Raw genomic sequence first — 17,663 nt, forward strand, 5'->3', positions numbered from 1 at the left:
TGGTTCAGTTAAGCATCAGACTCTTGATTTCAGTCAGCTCGAGTCATGATCTCCCAGTTCCTGAGATGAGCCTCCCCCCCCCCACCCCCCCACCCCCCCCACCCCCCGCTCGGTGCTGATAGTGTGGCTCTTGATTGGGATTCTCTCTCTCCCTCTCTCTCTTTTCCTCTCCTGGTCGCTCACTCTCTCACAATACATAAATAAACTTCAAAAAAAAAAAAAAAAAAAAAAAAGAGTTGCATACTATACTGCCTGAGCCAGCCAGGTGCCACTCTTTCCAATTTGTGAAAATCTTACCTATTCTCTTCCTTTTTTCTTGATGCATGAACATGTAAAAAGTCATGGTTGGAAAGCATCCAACCACTCTCTCACTTGCCTTTCAGTTTCCATATAGATTACTGTCTTTTGGCCTCTTAATATAGCATATTAGCATTCTTCCAACTCTTCTTACACGCCCCAGTCATGTCATATACGAGTCGCTAATATACTAAGCAAAGGCCTCTCGTAAAATCAAATGATCCCTCATTTTTATCTTTTCAATATCTGTGAAGGTGACATGAGTTTCTCCTGGTCTCGCGATACAGCAAATTCAGCGATTTCTTAACATGGAAGCCTCCTTTCGTCCCCTCATCATGGTGCATCACTCTTTGAATGTGCCGCTCTGGATTCTGTTGGCTAATATTTGGGGTGTATGTTGGCTAACATGGGGGTTCATGCTGCAGGCAACATCTGCAGCCTGGTGCCAAGAACGGCTGGCTGAGAGACACATGAATAAGCAGGAAAAGGTGGTCACAGAACCTCACGCAAGGGGCGTCCAGAGGCCAAGAGTCAGCTAAGGACACCCCAGCGCCAGAGGTTTGGGACTTTCCCCTCTCCACGTGTAGCAGGCTCCACCCTCATCCCCAGAAGACCGGAGCCCTGGGCTCCTCCCTCAGCCCCGCCCCTCGCTGTCCTTCCAACGGGGGCCCCCTCGGCCCCGCCCCCCGATTCCGATCCCGCCTCCTCTCGCCAGCCTTAGGCCCGCCCCTCCCCCCCAGAATCTCTGGCCAGGGCGCGCCTCCCTCGCCTCCCTCGTGTTGCGCCTGTGCGCTAGCTGTCTTGTGGGCAGAGCCTGCGCAGACGTCGGGTACCGCCCATGGCCCCCCCTGCTCCTACCCTGGGCCCGCGTCCACGGAATGCGCTTCTGCTGGTGCCTAGAAGTGTAGTAGTGTAGTAACGGGATGTCGTGGTGTTTGGTAAGGTAAGAGTGAATAAATGCCTCCGGTAAAATCATACCCACCGACCTAAAATAGGACCAATAGGAATTGGGTCCCAGTCTGCACCACAAGAGAGGATCCTGTAAGGGATATAAAGTTCAGCTGCAGTTGGAGAAAAGAAGTGATTTAAATTGCGCGTACTGCTGAACTTCTCAGGCAGGACAGTGAGACGTTGCAGCTTGGGCCCCTCTAGACTGGATGGCAGGAACAGAGCTGCTGACACCTGCACCCAAACAAAGTCTTTATGAAACCCTAGGGAGACACGTGTGCCCAACCACCCAGTGTATTTACAGGCAGAACAGACTGCCCGGGTCTCGATCCCCTTTCCCTTGGGAGATTTTAACGACCACGGTGATGTGTTGAGGTTTTTAAAAAATATTTTAGTTTCGAGTAATCTCCACACCCAACGTGGGGCTACAGACTGAGCCAGCCAGGCGCCCCACAGAGAGGTTTCAGCCGTGGTAAGCTGTGTGGGAGACACGCAATGTTAGCTACTGGAAATTTTATACAAGAACTGGAAAGCGTGCATGTGTTTAAAGAACAAGCTGCCAAACAACGTTACTACCCACTTAACTAATTTAACTCTGCGTCGACAAAGCCTTTATAAGTAAGACCCATCATGAAAGATGCCCCAGATGCAAGGGACCAAGATTCTACTGCTGGCTTCGCCAGGCATTCACTGTGTGCTTGCTGCTTCTAGTTTTGGTCCTACTGATTTCTGGACTGACCTTCTGTACAACCATGCTGGTCCTGCTCCTTCTGACTGACCCTTGGGAGTATCAGCAAATCCCCCCACAACGGCCACAATCCCCACATGCGTGCTTATGGCCTTCGTGAAGTGCCCGAAAGGGTCACTTTTCCTAGGGAGGTAGTAGATTACCTAATCGCTTGAGGGGACTACTTGCATGAACAAAGCGGAGACCTTAACAAAGACAGGGAACTTCCACTGTGGCCTGGAGACCCCGTTCCCCTGGCACCAAGTCCCTGTTGTTAATGCCTCAAAGTCCACACTTGAGAGCTCTGCCCTGGTTCAGGCGATGATGCACACGGCAGAGCTACAGACTCTGTGACCATGCTGGCGTTCACGTGCATAATAAAAGAATTCTACGAGAGAGATTTTCTGAAGCACATAAATTTTATTGGAAGAACACAAGTATTTTACAAAATGCAAGATACTGAAGCAAGAAATACATTTTAAAGACGGAAGTGAGCATAGCTCAGGGAAACTCAACAGTATGTCTTCTCAATGATATTGCTTGCAGTGAAAGGATATTAACTAGCCTTTTCAAGATATCACTCATTCGTGGGGTGCCTGAGTGGCTCAGTCAGTTAAGCGTCCGACTTCGGCTCCGGTCATGATCTCACAGTCCGTGAGTTCGAGCCCCGCGTCGGGCTCTAGGCTGACAGCTCAGAGCCTGGAGCCTGCTTCTGATTCTGTGTCTCCCTCTCTCTCTCTCTGACCCTCCCCCGTTCATGCTCTATCGCTCTCTGTCTCAAAAATAAATACATAAACATGAAAAAAATTTTAAACAAGGTTATCACTCATTCTTTTTTTATAACGATATTTATTTATTTATTTAATTTAAGCTTCCTGCCCAGAGTGGAGGCCAAACTGGGGCATGAACTCACAACCCTGAGATCAAGACCCTGAGATCAAGAATTGACCTCAGATCAAGACTTGGACGCTCAACTGACTGAGTGACCCGGGTGCCCCTGTAATAATGTTTTTTTAAGTAATCCCCACACCCAATGTGGGGCTCGAACTTCACAACCCCAAGATCCACAGTCACATGCTCTACTGACTGAGCCAGAGAGGCACCCCCACGATATCACACATTCTTGGGGGGTCTAGTCCCAAACTCTAAATACAACAAAAGTATCATTGGCTCAACTATGATAGGTGAGAAGCATCAAAGCAAGTAGCTGTGGCAGGGGAACTGGGTCATACAGTAGACAGAAGGGTGTGGGACACGCTCAGAGAAAACGTGCCGACTGGAAAGACCAATCAGCCTGAAACTACGGCCCTCCAGCCCGTAGGAGAAAAATACACTGTACATCCATGGTTTGACATGTTCTCATATGCAAACTAGTTTGCGAGATTACTTGCACAAGCACAAAAACACAAATTGTAAACAATGACAACATACCAAACGCGCGCCAATACCAAAATCACATTAACCCAGTGTCCATGTCTTGTCATATGATGAATTGCTGATGTCACGGGGCCACTCCTTGAGTTCAAGTCCTCCAGGGGAAGTTCATGGCTTCTGTAGCACTGCTGCAAGTCAATGAAATTTAAAATCCTATGGACAGTAAAGGTCACCCTTGTACATCGCCGATACAAATGCGACATATAAAGGGAACGAGCAAGGCAAAACAGTAAGAAAGGAGCAGTAATCTCCCTTTTCCCTGTATAGACACTTCCTTCCCCTTCAGTTTGAAAATCTAAAACCATTTGAGGGGAACACTCATCTGTACTCATGGGAGGCTCTTTTTTTATTGTTTCTTCAACCACTTTACTGAGGTATGGAGACGAACGAGTGACATACGATAAGCTGTACATAGTTAATGTATACAACCTAATGAGTTGAGGGATCAGTATACATCCACGTATCAATCATCACCATCAATTATGTCATAAGCATATCTGCCCCCTCCAATGTTACATTTCACCCTCACTAATCAGTATTTTTCTTTGTAATGAGAAGACAACCAAAGGCAGAAGACCTACCGTAAGAAGGCAACTGTTTCCGTATGCATTTACTCTGAGCTCTGGAGGAGAACGCCTGGTGTCTCCTTGCGGCTTTAACCATATCCCACATCCTACGGGTCAGCACCCCAACGGCACAACCCGTCATCTACCCGGAGGGGAGAGTGGCATCTACACGAGGCCTTTCGGCATTCTGTGAGGCCGCTGTGTCTGACTGATGGGGGAGACTGAGGCACTCAGTGAGTCTCCTCCAGAATCACTGACCTCAGCCCACTGATGTTCTTTTCCCAAGCTGGAAAGAAGCCTTACAGTGGGTCTGCATATGAATGAGAAGAGAGCAGGCAAGCTCAGAAGGCCAACCCCAATCTCACCCGGCAGGTGGTCTGCTTGGCAGGGGTCCAATCCATATATGGTGCTCCTCCAGTGGGCACAGTGGATGGGGGGGGGTAAGCTCAAATGCAGAGGGGCCTAGATGCCACCACGTACACTGTCCAGGAGTGCACACGTTTTGCACGTTCCTCCCGCCCATTTCAAGAGGCCTGCGCACTGAGTATCCATCACACAGGCTCCGAGTCCTCCCCTCCTACCAAGTATTCTGTCAGGTCCTGTGGGCCACAAGACAGACAGATCACACCTCAGCTCCTCCAGGGCACTCGAGAAAGAGAGGCCGCGAGAGGGAAAATACAGCTCAACTTCCAGCGGACCAGTGACACCAGCATAGTGACTCAAATCCACTCTAAACAAGGATTCTACTTTCCTTACTCATTGCAGTTGACTCTCTGGATCACAGAGAGGCCCCCTGAGGGCACAGGCACAGGCAGGAACAGAAGCAGGCCAGAGTACAAGCCACTGCTCACGCATCTTAACCTTCAGGTGAAGGTACTCTTGGCACAGATTGCTCGAGAGGAAGCTCTACGCACAGGCATAACTTTAGCCAGTCCTCAGGACTCACCAGTCAGGGTGGTCGTGCAGGGACCGAGGGGGCCTGGTCTCTCATGGGAGCATGGCATCAGGGCAAAGAAAATAAGAAACAAGAGCTAAACTATCCCCATTGGAAAGGGGGACACGACCTCCCCCTTCCCTTCTCTGGGAACATGGACTTTGGAAAACTTGTCATTGTGCGCTCTCTGCCTCTTCGCAAACACTTTTGAAAAGCTAAGCATGCCTCTGGCCAGTTTCAAAACCCAGCCTCCTGACACATGGAGGGGGAAGCAAACACCACAAGCAGTGCCCAAGAGCCAACACACATCTGGGACAATGGCAGAAAATGTCCCTGGAGGATAAAAGAGGCATAAGCAACAGCAGTTCCTTCTCAGAAGGGCCTCAGGTTATTGTCACCCGCAACAAGACAGCAGGGGGAAGGACGACCCACCCTACCCCGTGGCCTTCCTTCACAGGCCCATGGTACCACAGAGAAAGGACGAAACAGCAGAGCCGTGCCTGCTGGCAAACCCACACTCCACGGGGAACGTGGAAAACAACACCCTGTTCTCCTAATGAATGTGTCAACTCGACAAGACAGGCATAGTTTCTCAGCTCACATCCACCAATGTCCACTGTCTTCTCGCCCCGAGTTATGCCGACCCCAGCGTATGCGTGAGAAGGGACAAAGGCAGGGGACACACCCCTGAACCCAAATGCCTACCACAACGTTCACTCCAAGTCGCTCGGCCCACCCAAGGTCAAGATTCCTTCTCTTCCCAGAGTGTCCTCAGAGCCTTTGTGGGCCCCAGATTTCACTAATCAAGTGAAATCAAGAGCCTGAAAATGGAGGTTGATAACCACAAAGGCTCATTAGCAAATGTCCTTGATATTGCAAGGGCACCTGCCTCATGGAAGGTTCATTGACAGCACCCACACGCCGCTCCTCTTCCCGCCATGGGCAGAGTTTGGTCAGCAGAAGAGTGCAGAACTTTAGATGGAAACGCTTGGATACACTCCAACCACATTCCCATCCACAAAATGAGGATTCCTAACGATTCCTAGGAGGCCATTCCTCTCTATGGTAGACAAACTCTTTTAGCTTTTTTGCATTGGAGGCCAGAGAACCAGATGACCCATTTCTTCCCTGGGAAGTAATATCTGCCCAGTCGCCAGATGCTGCCATTGCCCCTGAACCCACAAGGCCTACAACACATTCACACTAAGACACTCTACCCACCCCCTTGCAAGTTTCTTTACACTCCCAGAGTTTTCTCATATATCCCTTCTGGACCCTAGGTTTCACTACTCGTGAGAAATGAATGGCCTGAAATGACGTATAGAAACAAAGGCCCAAGGATGAATCCTGCACCCTGCACACCTGACCCAGGAGGCTCCCGGACATCCAGCTCATCAGCTCATGTCCGTGACAATCTAAACGTCCCCTGCCTCATGGAAGGTTCATTGACAGCACCCACATACCGCTCCTCTTCCCGCCATGTGCAGAGTATGGTCAGCAGAAGAGTGCAGGAAGTTTCGATGGAAACGTGTGGATACAATTCCAACCACATTCCCATCCACAAAATGAGGATTCCTAACGATTCCTAGGAGGCCATTGCTCTGTATGGTAGACAAACTCTTTTAGCTTCTTTGCATTGGAGGCCAGAGAACCAGACATGACCCATTTCTTCCCTGGGAACTAATATCTGCCCAGTCGCCAGATGCTGCCATTGCCCCTGAACCCATAAGGCCTACCACACTTTCACACTAAGACACTCTACCCACCCCCTTGCAAGTTTCTTTACACTCCCAGAGTTTACTCATATATCCCTTCTGGACCCTAGGTTTCACTACTCGTGAGAAATGAATGGCCTGAAATGACGTATAGAAACAAAGGCCCAAGGATGAATCCTGCACCCTGCACACCTGACCCAGGAGGCTCCCGGACATCCAGCTCATCAGCTCATGTCCGTGACAATCTAAACGTCCCCTGCTTCATGGAACGTTCATTGACAGCACCTTCATGCCGCTCGTCTTCTTGCCACGGGCAAGGTATGATCACCAGAACAGTGCAGGAAGTTTTGATGGAAACGTGTGGATACAATTCCAACCACATTCCCATACACAACATGAGGATTCCCAGTGATTCCTAGGAGGCCATTGCTCTGCATGGTAGACGTACTCTTTCAGCTTCTTTGTAAAGGGAGTCTGACAACCTGACAGGCCCACATTGGGTAGCACTACGGAGAACAGTAGGATGGCCTCTCAAAAAATTAATAATTGAGCTCCTATATGATGTATCAATCCCGTATCTGGGCGTTTATATAAGGACAGGAAGCCACTACGTCAAGGACACATACTCATCCCATATACTCACTACAGTATTGTTTTCAACATGTGACACATGAGAGACTTGTGAGCATCCATCAACAGTATAAATGGATAAGGAAAATGTGGTACATGTATCCAATGAAATAATACTCATCCGTGGAAACGTGCGCCTGTAACAGGGAACCAGTGTAACAACGAATACACTCCATTTCAAAGGCCTTACCTCGTGCTCCTTCGGCAGCACAAGTGCAAAGGCCTTATCCTCAGGTGTTCGATTCCATTCCCTTTCTGTCACCGACACACATAAGAGGAATGAAAATCCACTTCGGGCTAACAGGGTTTGACACGAAATACTTCACACCAAGAATTCATAACTCATTAACATCCCCGCTGGGAAGTACACATTCATTGAGTACAGGCCTCATAACGCAACTGATGTGGCAGGCTCCAGAGTGGACTCCTGGGAAAGAGCCACCAAGCCAGACCCCACCTTAAATTGGGAGGGTCACCTTGTCTTTCCCTCAGGGTCCTGAGTTTGAGATGCCACCAGTTAAACAGTCACCCTTTTGGAAGCGTCAACCTTGGGACTTATTTTGTTAAGTGCCGGTACTCAGAAGACTTACCCATAAAACAATCATCTACGTCTTCCCCATCCCTCCCCCCAGTGAAATGACCCAACATGACTTTGATGGGCAGTGGGCAGGCACAAGTGTGTGTGGAAGAAGGAGGAGGCATCACGGTGATTAAGTTGTACAACTGCTTTTGACACGCAAACAAGCCATTCTTGTTCACTTTTGTACCTACCGCCCGGGGAAAGAATGTGTGTTGGGGCACAGAGTTTTCTAAGGACCTCAGGTCTCAGGTTTTCACTGGGTAGGAAGTCGTAATGACCCCCATCTCCCACGGCTTGAAAGTCACTGAACCAAGTATAGGGATAAATGAAAAGTCTTTGAAATGTCAACGTGCTGTGTAAAGGCTACATACGTTAGTGTCTAACCACAAAGAAATGTGGATCCTTTGGACTTTGGGGAGTGCACATCAGGCTCTGCGATGCCACCTTCTGGATAAAACTGGTGCGAACAAAGCAACAGAGGAACCAGAGGTGCTTCTGACTCTAGAGGTCACAAGGGTCTTTGAATGCACCTTAGAGCCATTCGTCTTTATGCTTAACACTCTCACACCCAACCGTCAAAGTCTTCACCTGATTTCCACCAAATTAACCCCTGCCCAGAAAAGAAGTAACTTTATACAGAGAAGGAAAGAGAGGAGACCTTTGGCCACTGCCAGTTACCAAGCACCCTCCAGCCCCAACTTGACGCGGAGTGACATCAGCTTCAATGTCAGACGTCCAAGGCAGCCAGGAAAGAATGCAGCTCAGAGAAAGGCAGGGTCTGGGATGCTGGGCTACCTCCTGGCATCACAGCAGAGTTAAAGAGGTCCATTTCCAAAGAGATGCCCAAGCCCCTCCGAGAATAGTTGCTGGCCCTGTGAAAGGAAACAAAATGTAGCTGACATGACAGCAAAAGGCTCAAGAAATGAAGTGCAAGTGGGGTCTGCACAGGTGGCAAGAGGATCTAAACCAAGCCATGATCCTTTGCTCCCATAAACACACTCTGGAAACGGTGTCCTAATTTCTTCAGTACCTCCCGTGTGCCGAGCACTTCATAAAGACGATCACGCTTGATTTTCACACCACGCCTGAGAGCAAGAGCGAGGTGTCATTTCCATTTTGCAGATGTGGAAGCTGAGGCTCAGAGATGACAGGAAGAAAGGGCCGAGGGTCTTTCAGACTCACATACTGGAAACTCATTGTGAACGAAACACGATGGGTGACACGGTCTCGGCAACATCTGCAAAGCCAAAAAATAGCTAGCATGCACGGAAGGGGAAACCTGCAAAGAAGTATTGACCCACATGTTGCTTGAACTATTAGCCTGTGCTTCTAGGACGGCTGCCACCTAAATGCCCACCCACCCCAGCGGGGGTGGGCCGGGAGACCGTCACCCTCTGGCACCCACTCGGTGTACAGGTCTCATCTTTCTCGCCTCTCCTAGGTACTCCTGGCTTTCAATTAATTCAGACCCATGACTTAAAAAAGTTACATTCAGACCTGAAGAAATGCACCTGAGCAGTGCTCCCACCATCTCGGAGTTCCTGAAGTTTGTGTCTGACCATCCCATCCAGTCCATCCTGCTTCTGCATGGTAGTAGAAAGCGATTACCAAAAGGATAAAAAGGCTCAAGATCAGGGTTTTTTGGACATCTGACATTCTAATAAAGCCAACGCGTGTGTAACAGTGGCACGCAACAGGAAGCAGAGGAACACGAAGAAGGTCTGGAAGAAAGATGCCACTGACTCCTTGAGGAAATTGACTCAAGACAGGGAGTCTCTACCACGGAGTGACCCCGACCTTGTGGGAAGCGCCCACGTGTTAGAGACTCAGGGATGGGATTTCCACACCATCTGGAAGAAAGGTACAGCTGACAGGAGACAAGTGCTATTCACCCAACACCTGTGGCCTCACACAGCCTAAGGTTGCTCTCACCTGTATGGCTGGTCTTGACTATTGGTTCAGGGTCCTCTCCTCTCATTACGGGCCCACCGGCTGACCAGAACAGGACGTTCCCATCACAGATCCTGAGGGAGGTGATGATTGTACAAATCTACAAAGAGACTTACCTGGGGAAGGTCAGCTTGCGACCGCTGCAGGAAAATTAGGTCACTTGGAAACTCACCACACGAGTGGATGGGGCAAACTTCCTCTTTCCCTCTTCCAGAGCAATTTCTGGAAGTGGTTGGTGGGGCCAGAGGACCCAATCACGCAGCCTGTGTGAAGTAGGCCAAAAGAGTGAAAGAGAATGTAAGACAGGAACTGCATGAATCAACCCACAAGGTGAGACTGCGGCTTTAGAGGCTGGCTGATTGTCCCCCCTCAGCACGAACCACGGTGCATCCCGCCTTCGTCAACCAGCACAGGGGAATTCTTCAACATTATGTTAAGAGGTATCACCACTCAGTGGCGAGAAGGGGCGTCTCAGAACTCCCGTGTCCCTCTTCACTAATGAAACCATCCACTCGTACACAATTGTGGGGAACAAACCTTTGGAATGGGTGGTGGTGTTCTCACTTTGTTACCAATTGCTGACACTGACATACCACGCAAGGCAAGGCGATGGGTCACACATCACTCAAATGGGTTTTGTGTTCTACTTAATAGACCACGAAATGCACATTACAATGGCTGGGCTGTTATACTAGACTTCGTCATCGGTAACACAGTAAGTTCCAAAACTGCCAAAAAGAAAAATGAGCTAAGTTAATCACAACAAATTCACCAAGCATTTCACACATTGCATAATGTCCCTACCACCTGACATTGAACGTAGGTCTCCGAGGAGGAAACAACGGCAACAAACTGGACACTTGGTTACATACACATTGGAGAATCTGCTCTCAATGGGCAAGAATGCCCTGGGATACTACAGGCCATGGGCCAGTAATGAAAGCACCTTCATGCCACACTTAGATTTTGTTCAAGATCTAGGACTCTGTCTCAAAAGTCAGGATTGGTGAGGCTAGTTGAGGGTCCCCGTTCCTGAAGTCTGCTTTCCTGTCAGTACCGAAGACAGTACAACCCAAATACCAGCAGTGGATCTTTCACAGGTCTAAATGTAATCAAAGTACATTTTACAGACCTCCAACGTGTCACCGATAGGAGTCATTAAATCGTTTCTACGTGAGCTAAGATACCAAATTCAAGTCAATATCAAGAATCAATCAGCAAAAAGGCTAATAAGGCAAACCCAGCTATCACCATGATCAAAAGGAAGTGCCTGTTGTCCTTAACACCAAGGATCAGATGACGCTCCGGGATTAGGGCGCTCAGGGTTTTGAGCCAAACAACAGCTTCCCTCTCATTGAATTCTCCCCTTGTATACACATGAGGTCTGACACAGGAAGGGAGGTGTACGAGGAGAAGCAGGCAGCCACTGACTATTTCCTAAGCCAATATGCTAGCCCTTGGGGCATTAAGGCACGGTCAGCTCTTGTGGCTAAAGAGGCAGGGACAGCACCCTCTGCGATCGGGGTGCAGTAGGGTGCAGGGAGAGCGGCATGTCCGGTCTAGCCCAGGACCCCTAACAAGGAGGACTGGAGGTGTCAGGGAACAGACTGTTTGTAAATAGGATACCACAAAGTAATTTTTTCTACGGGAGAACGCCGAGGAAGGAGCACCTGGGTCAGCATTTAAAGACATAACAAGAAAAAAAAGAAAAGAAAAGAAATACCACTCTGTCACGTGCACAATCAGGGTTCTAATATAATATTCAAAAGTATGCACTGCGACCAGCAAGGGCCATTCAGTTCTAGAACACAGAGAGCAAGACTTCTGGGGGTGAATTTGCTTGTAAGTAAACTCAAAATGCCCCGTGACGTTCAAAGCAAATGCACTCAAGACTAAGTACAGAATTGACCTGGATAAAGTTGATAAGTGTCATGTAACGATCATGAGAAATGAAACCCAGAACGAGGCCAACGGAATTCCGGGATGGCCGGTGACAGGCACTTCCCGGAATTCGCGGTCAGGAAACAGCACCGTCAGCCTCATGGTCAATACCTGCTATGTTTTACACTGAAAAGGAAATTTTAAGTAGACCCGTGAAATAAAACACACAGAGTCAGTTTTTCAGAAACATTTTAATAGCAAATAAGACGAAAGGTTGGGCTCCCGGGCCACCGGGAGCCAGTCACTGTCATAAAGCAAGAAGCACACACACAATTAAAACAATCTTTTCCTCATTTGTAAACTAACGATGACGCCAAAACTGGTTAACACAAAGCTTACGAAAAAAGGGCCTGGAACAACATTTAATGGAACAAAGTCATAGGAGACCCAATTCTTTTGTACACCCAAATCCCCAACTGTGTGAGAGGCAAGCATTCACCAGATTGTTTTGAATTGCAATTTGAGATCACCTCAAAACGTTTATTATTATTCATTTTGAAGACTTTATTTTTAAGCACTCTCCACACCAGTGTGGGGCCTGCAATCACAACCCCCACATCAAGAGTCACAGGTTCTATCACTGAGCCAGGCAGTTTCCCCAGAAAACCTTTGTTTCTAAGAGAATTTATCCATAGCGAACAAGACCAGGATTTAGCAAAATAAATTATGTCAAACACGCCATTATACTGGAAACGTAAGGCACCCCATTAGACGTTGAATGCCTCCTCGGTAAATTGAAATTTACACCAAGCACTTTAAAGGAAATCTATGAGGAGCGCCGACATCAAAATTCAATTGGCTGCCTTAAGACGAACATGGAACATTAAATGCCAAAACAGTGTTCCGACTTGGCTAACAAGAGCGGCTAGGAGACGTTCGGCGTGTGAAACTTTCACGTGTCCAGCCGGACAAATTGTTCCACAGTGCACGCGGAAAATACTTGCACATTTGGAGAACGCGTATGAAACACAGTCAAAATAAAAAACCAAACTCAAACGGATGCAATGTTGCAATATCACAGGGAAAACACACCCCACCGCCATTACGTTATCACATGAAACAAGAAACAAGATCCCGAGCAGATCATTCCCATCAGGGACTTAAAGCACCAAGGCCCTGCCAAGCCGACCCAATAGGCTACTTTCTCATTCGAAGACGGCAATTAATAGAACACCTTTTTGTATGGAAAACACGTGAAAAGCTTCCGGACCGCTACTGGTTGGATACAATGATAGGAAAAACACGAATACGTTACAGAAAAATGCAGCTTTCAGTGGTGACTGAAGACAATTCCCGGTGGTCAGTGAACAAGCCCTGAGCCCACCACGCCATCCGTTTCCCCACTTTCATGTTGGAATTATCAGGGGGTTCCCCCGCCTTTTCAAGGCAGCATATGCAGAAGACCATTCCAAATGTTGAACAACTGATAGGAAACACACAGTCATGTTAAATGAAAGACAAAACTGCCCTCAAAGACAGGCATCGGCTGTCGGCTGTCGTAATCACACACGTGCTCCCCTCTCCTTACGTTCACTTTCCTTTTGTTTCACATCAAGATAAGAGATAGCCGGTCACCAAGACACCTCACACAAATGGCCAAGACCCCGATGTAAACAATAGTCGGTGACAGGTCCCGTCCCCAAACACTGTACCATGGAAACCAAAATCGGCTCCCAGGCAGCCAACAGCCATCGTCCTGTCTGAGACCCACTCAAGGCTCAGCCAACCGCACCCTTTTTTCTGCATTTTGAAGCTGCAAACACCACAAAACCCGAAGACCACGAATCGGGAGGGGGGGTACGAGACCCACACTCAGACAAATGAAATGATCTGAAAGACTCATCATGTTGTTCCATAAAGCACAACAATGTCCCCAAAGGCAGCTAAGGGACCTTCCCTTGTCATCAATCCGGAAGCCCATGAGACACATCTGTCAACGTGTCTTGGGACACACCATCCGCCCCCCCCCCCCCGATTCTCTTAAACTCACACTTCAAACAGCCAATTATGAGAGAAAGTCCATGAAACTTACACTTGTGAGATCGGAGCACTGTCACCCGCCATATATCCACAGTAGCCGCCATATTTCGTCATCACCGAGGGGAACGGTCTACGGAAGCCTCATTGCACAATCCAAGCCGTCATCGGCCTGCTCACGTGGTAGGGCTTCATTGCCGGGTGCTTGCCATCCTTCAATGGCCCCGCCTTCAGGCATCAGCTTGGAGGGCCTGCAGTGATTGACAGGCAGACTGTCCATTCTCTTTAGGTCTACGAGTGGAAACCGCCATACTTCCAGGTCCAAATAAATCACTCAAATATTTGTTCCTATTTTTGTCTTTGTACATCCGTGTCTGTCCCTCAAGGCCGACCCCCCCCCGCCTTGTTAGACCTTCGCACATACCTTTTCCTTTGTCTCGAGTCATCTCGCACTTCGGAAATCTGGCTCACCTAGTTTATCCTGACCTAGCTAAATGCGTCCTCCTCCGGGAAGCCTTCCATGCTTACTCCTCCCATCTTCACAGAGTGCACATCGCCCCTGGCAAAGACCCTCTCGTGCCGGCACTATCCTTCCCCCGTTTGTCAGGCGGGTCGGGGGTGTCGCGAGGCTTTATTGTGTAAACATTGTCACGCAATGGTTTGTGAGGTTGCCCTAACTACTGCGATGGTTAATTTTCGGTGTCAACTGGACCGTCCGTGGATGCCCGAGTGAAACATGATTTCTGGTTGTGTCTGGGAGGCTGTTTCTGCATGAGGTTTGCATTCGAATCGGTCACTCAGGAAAGTCGTTTGCCCACTGTGCCCACTGTGAGTGAGCGTTATCCCAGGCACCGAGGGCCAGAATCTACCCAAAGGCACAGGAAGGAAGAATGGTCCCCTTTCCTTCTGCCTCACTACTTGAGGCGGGACATTTCATCTCATCTCCTCCCGCCCCTATCTCTTTTCTAAGTAGGCTCCACACCCACTGGGCGGCTTGAACTCGCCGCCCTGAGATCAAGAGCCATGCCCTAGTGACCGAGCCAGCCAGGTGCCCCACTTTTCCTGCTCTTAGACTGGGATTCATATCATTGACTCCCCTGGTTTGAAGGTTCTCGGGCCTTCCTTCTCAGACTGAGTTACCCCACTGTCTTTCCTGGCGTTCCAGCTTGTAGATAGGAGATCGTGGGACTTCTCAGCCTCCATACGTGGATGAACCAAAGTCTTCAGAATATATTCCCATCGGTTCTGTTGTCTGCAGAATGCTGACTAATAAATTGGGGATATCGCGGCTAGCTGCAGCTGTCACAGATGGCTTCCTAGGCCTCAAATAGAACTCGGGAGCAACAGCAAAACCAAATACAGTAAAATGACTTCCAAACTACGGGGGATGAAAGGAAGACACCAGAAGCAGACAGCCTGAGAGTTGGGCAGCGTTAAGGACACGGCCGTTGGCCCAGCTGGGTGTCTTACCCGCGGAGTCTGGCCGCTCACTTACAAACTCAGTGAGAGCTCGTGGTTGAGCTGGGTTGGGGGTAACAGGTTAACAAAGATCTAGAGGGGGGGCGACAGAGTGCTTGCAGGCTTTGGCCAGCAACCCGTGAAGGGATGGTTTGGGGCAGTCAATCCACATGAGGGGAGACAGGAAGATAGCCTGGAGCTGTGGAGGTAAATGCCGTCCCAGGATCTGCCAACCCCTTCAACGCTCGTCTCTAAGGCTTGTCCCTCTGACTGCTTCTGTGGATGGACACGTGCCGGATCCTTTCAACGCCTGGCACGTGACAACCTATAACACACACGTCCTGTTTCTCAAATCGCCCGCGGCTCCCTCGCCCTTGGGTCACCAATCGTGCCTGTCCCATTCGCACTCAATCCCAGGCCCATGCCCTGGGCTGCTTCTACCTGTGCGGGAAGCACTAGCAGTCACTACTTATCTGCTGTGCGTTACGGCCAGTGGTTGCGTTTGTGGGCTGCAGCTTTGCTGCTGGGACTCATACACCAGCTCTTCCTCCTATCAGCTGGGTAACTTCAGATGATTTTTGTGCTTCAGTTTTCTCCTCGGGTCCATGAAGGTGCCAGTAAGAACCAGCTCACTCGGCTGATGGAATATTCGTTGAGTTCACGCAAAGCCCTTTCCTGCTGCCTGGAGCCTTCCCATCCCAATGTAGCCCCTATAAATCTGTAGTTTCTAAACACTGTTCAGAGCACATAATCCGCATCTGACAACACACTACCTAGGTCCCCGATTGTTGGTGCCACAGCTTTACTGCTTTCGTCGGCGGTAATTTCTCCACGCTCGTTAATAAATCAACCAGTCCTAATTTTGTCACTTTCCTATGTCTCATACCACGTGCTCATTTTAGCAGCACAGATCCTACATCTGTCTCATATCTCCTTTCTAAATGCATCACCAGTTTCCCATATATAATCATAAAATATAGCTCAGTACACAGCGTGGCGTATATGGGGATTCGGTATGTACCTATGTAGGTCCTGAAACGGAACCTTTCCCCGGGAGATCTCCAGAAATACTCCCTCTTGAGGAGTTCCTAAACCTTCCGGTCCAATGACGGGTTGTGCCCGAAGGCACAATGGGAGAGGTGCTCCCATAGAGGAGTTGGCAAAGGGCTGGGGAAGATGTGGCTGCCTATCTCGGGCCAGTCTCTCAGGAACGTGCCCCAGGCTGAAATGTGTACCCCTGAGACTTGCTGTGGCTTGTGAGAGAGGAGGTAGGTTAACAGACTAGGGACCTTTGCAAGGACACGAGGAAGTCATTTACTTTCCTTGGTAGGATCCGTGGGTGCTGAGTGCTGGGAGAAGTCACCAGATCGAAGGCTGGGGCTGTGCTGTACCTGTCCCGCCGTGGTCCAGAAAGGCAAGTCGGCCTCCAAGTCCTGAGCGCCCACACACGCACACACACTCGCATGTAATTGTGACACTGTGATAGACGGAGATCTCGGGACCTCACAGACGGCACAACGCGCTGACATACCACAAAGAACGCCTGAGACTATCTTCCACTAAGAGAAATACAACTTGCCAACAACCTCGAGGCCCACACCTGGCCCCTTTTAATCACGGTATTCTTCCCCCCACTCAAAGGTCACCATCTCCTGACTTCCCTAATCATCTCTTCCTTTTCTGTTTCGTTTCACTGACTAAGCTCGATTCCATAACGATTCAGCTTTTCATTACTTTTCACTCATGTAAAACTTGTCTTCGGCCTGAGGAATATCGGTGAGTATTTTCTGCAAGTACTATCTTCTGGTGACAAATTCTCTCGGGTTTCCCCCTTTGGTGCTTATAAGAAGACCTTTATTTCATCTTCATTCTTGAAATATGTTGTGGCAGGGGGAGGAGTCTCCCGCTGGGAAGTATATTCTTTCAGCGCATAGAAGACGATATTTCATTTTCTATTCTTTTGCTTTTTCTATTTTTTACTGGAGAAGGCAGCTCTCAGGCTAATTTGCTTTCATCCTCTGAAAGCTTACAGCTCCTCTATTTGCCTTTGGTTCTCAATGGCTTTCCTAAGATGTGCTCACGTGTAGATTTCTTGCATTTTTCTCCACGAGGAGTCTGTTCTCAGCTCATATCTGCTCATATACTGCTTTGCTTCGTTCTCTTTCCTATTTGCCTGGAACCCCGAGGAAATAGCATCTCTTTCTTTCATACGATCCTCCTTGTGTCTTACGTCATCTGTAGTTTTCATATGTTTATCTTTCAGTGTTTCATTCTGGATATTTTCTTATGACACAGCTTTTGGTCCGCTGTTTACCTCTTGAGCTTGTATCACCTATGCTTAGACATATCCACTGAAGGAGGGAGTCCCTGTCACCGACTCCTGGGTCCGTGTCTGCCAGCCCGAAAGGCCAAAGCCCAGAGGGTGGCTGAGGCTTGCTCCCGTGTGGAGCCTGGGAGAGAGGAAAGGACTCTCATCCTGGACGTGTGGGGTGAGCTCTCCAGGCTC

General features: G+C 49.0%; 1 long non-coding RNA gene across 3 annotated transcripts; it reads right to left on the reverse strand.

The window, feature by feature from the left end:
- Positions 1 to 4,136: 4,136 nt before the first annotated feature.
- On the reverse strand, positions 4,137 to 14,213 carry LOC123594269. 3 transcript variants are annotated; one of them, XR_006710731.1, is made up of 5 exons: positions 13,755 to 14,213; positions 9,764 to 10,044; positions 8,862 to 9,068; positions 6,119 to 8,703; positions 4,137 to 4,148 (listed from the first exon to the last, which is right to left on the reverse strand). It is a non-coding gene; the product is annotated as an uncharacterized LOC123594269 (long non-coding RNA). The 3 variants fall into 3 exon arrangements; XR_006710730.1 differs by lacking the exon at positions 13,755 to 14,213 and having other exon boundaries at positions 9,898 to 10,649; XR_006710729.1 differs by lacking the exon at positions 13,755 to 14,213 and having other exon boundaries at positions 9,764 to 10,649.
- Between the last annotated feature and the right edge of the window lie 3,450 nt (positions 14,214 to 17,663).

Source organism: Leopardus geoffroyi, chromosome X (genome assembly GCF_018350155.1).
Source record: "Leopardus geoffroyi isolate Oge1 chromosome X, O.geoffroyi_Oge1_pat1.0, whole genome shotgun sequence".
In the NCBI taxonomy this organism is placed as follows: Eukaryota; Metazoa; Chordata; class Mammalia; order Carnivora; family Felidae; genus Leopardus; species Leopardus geoffroyi.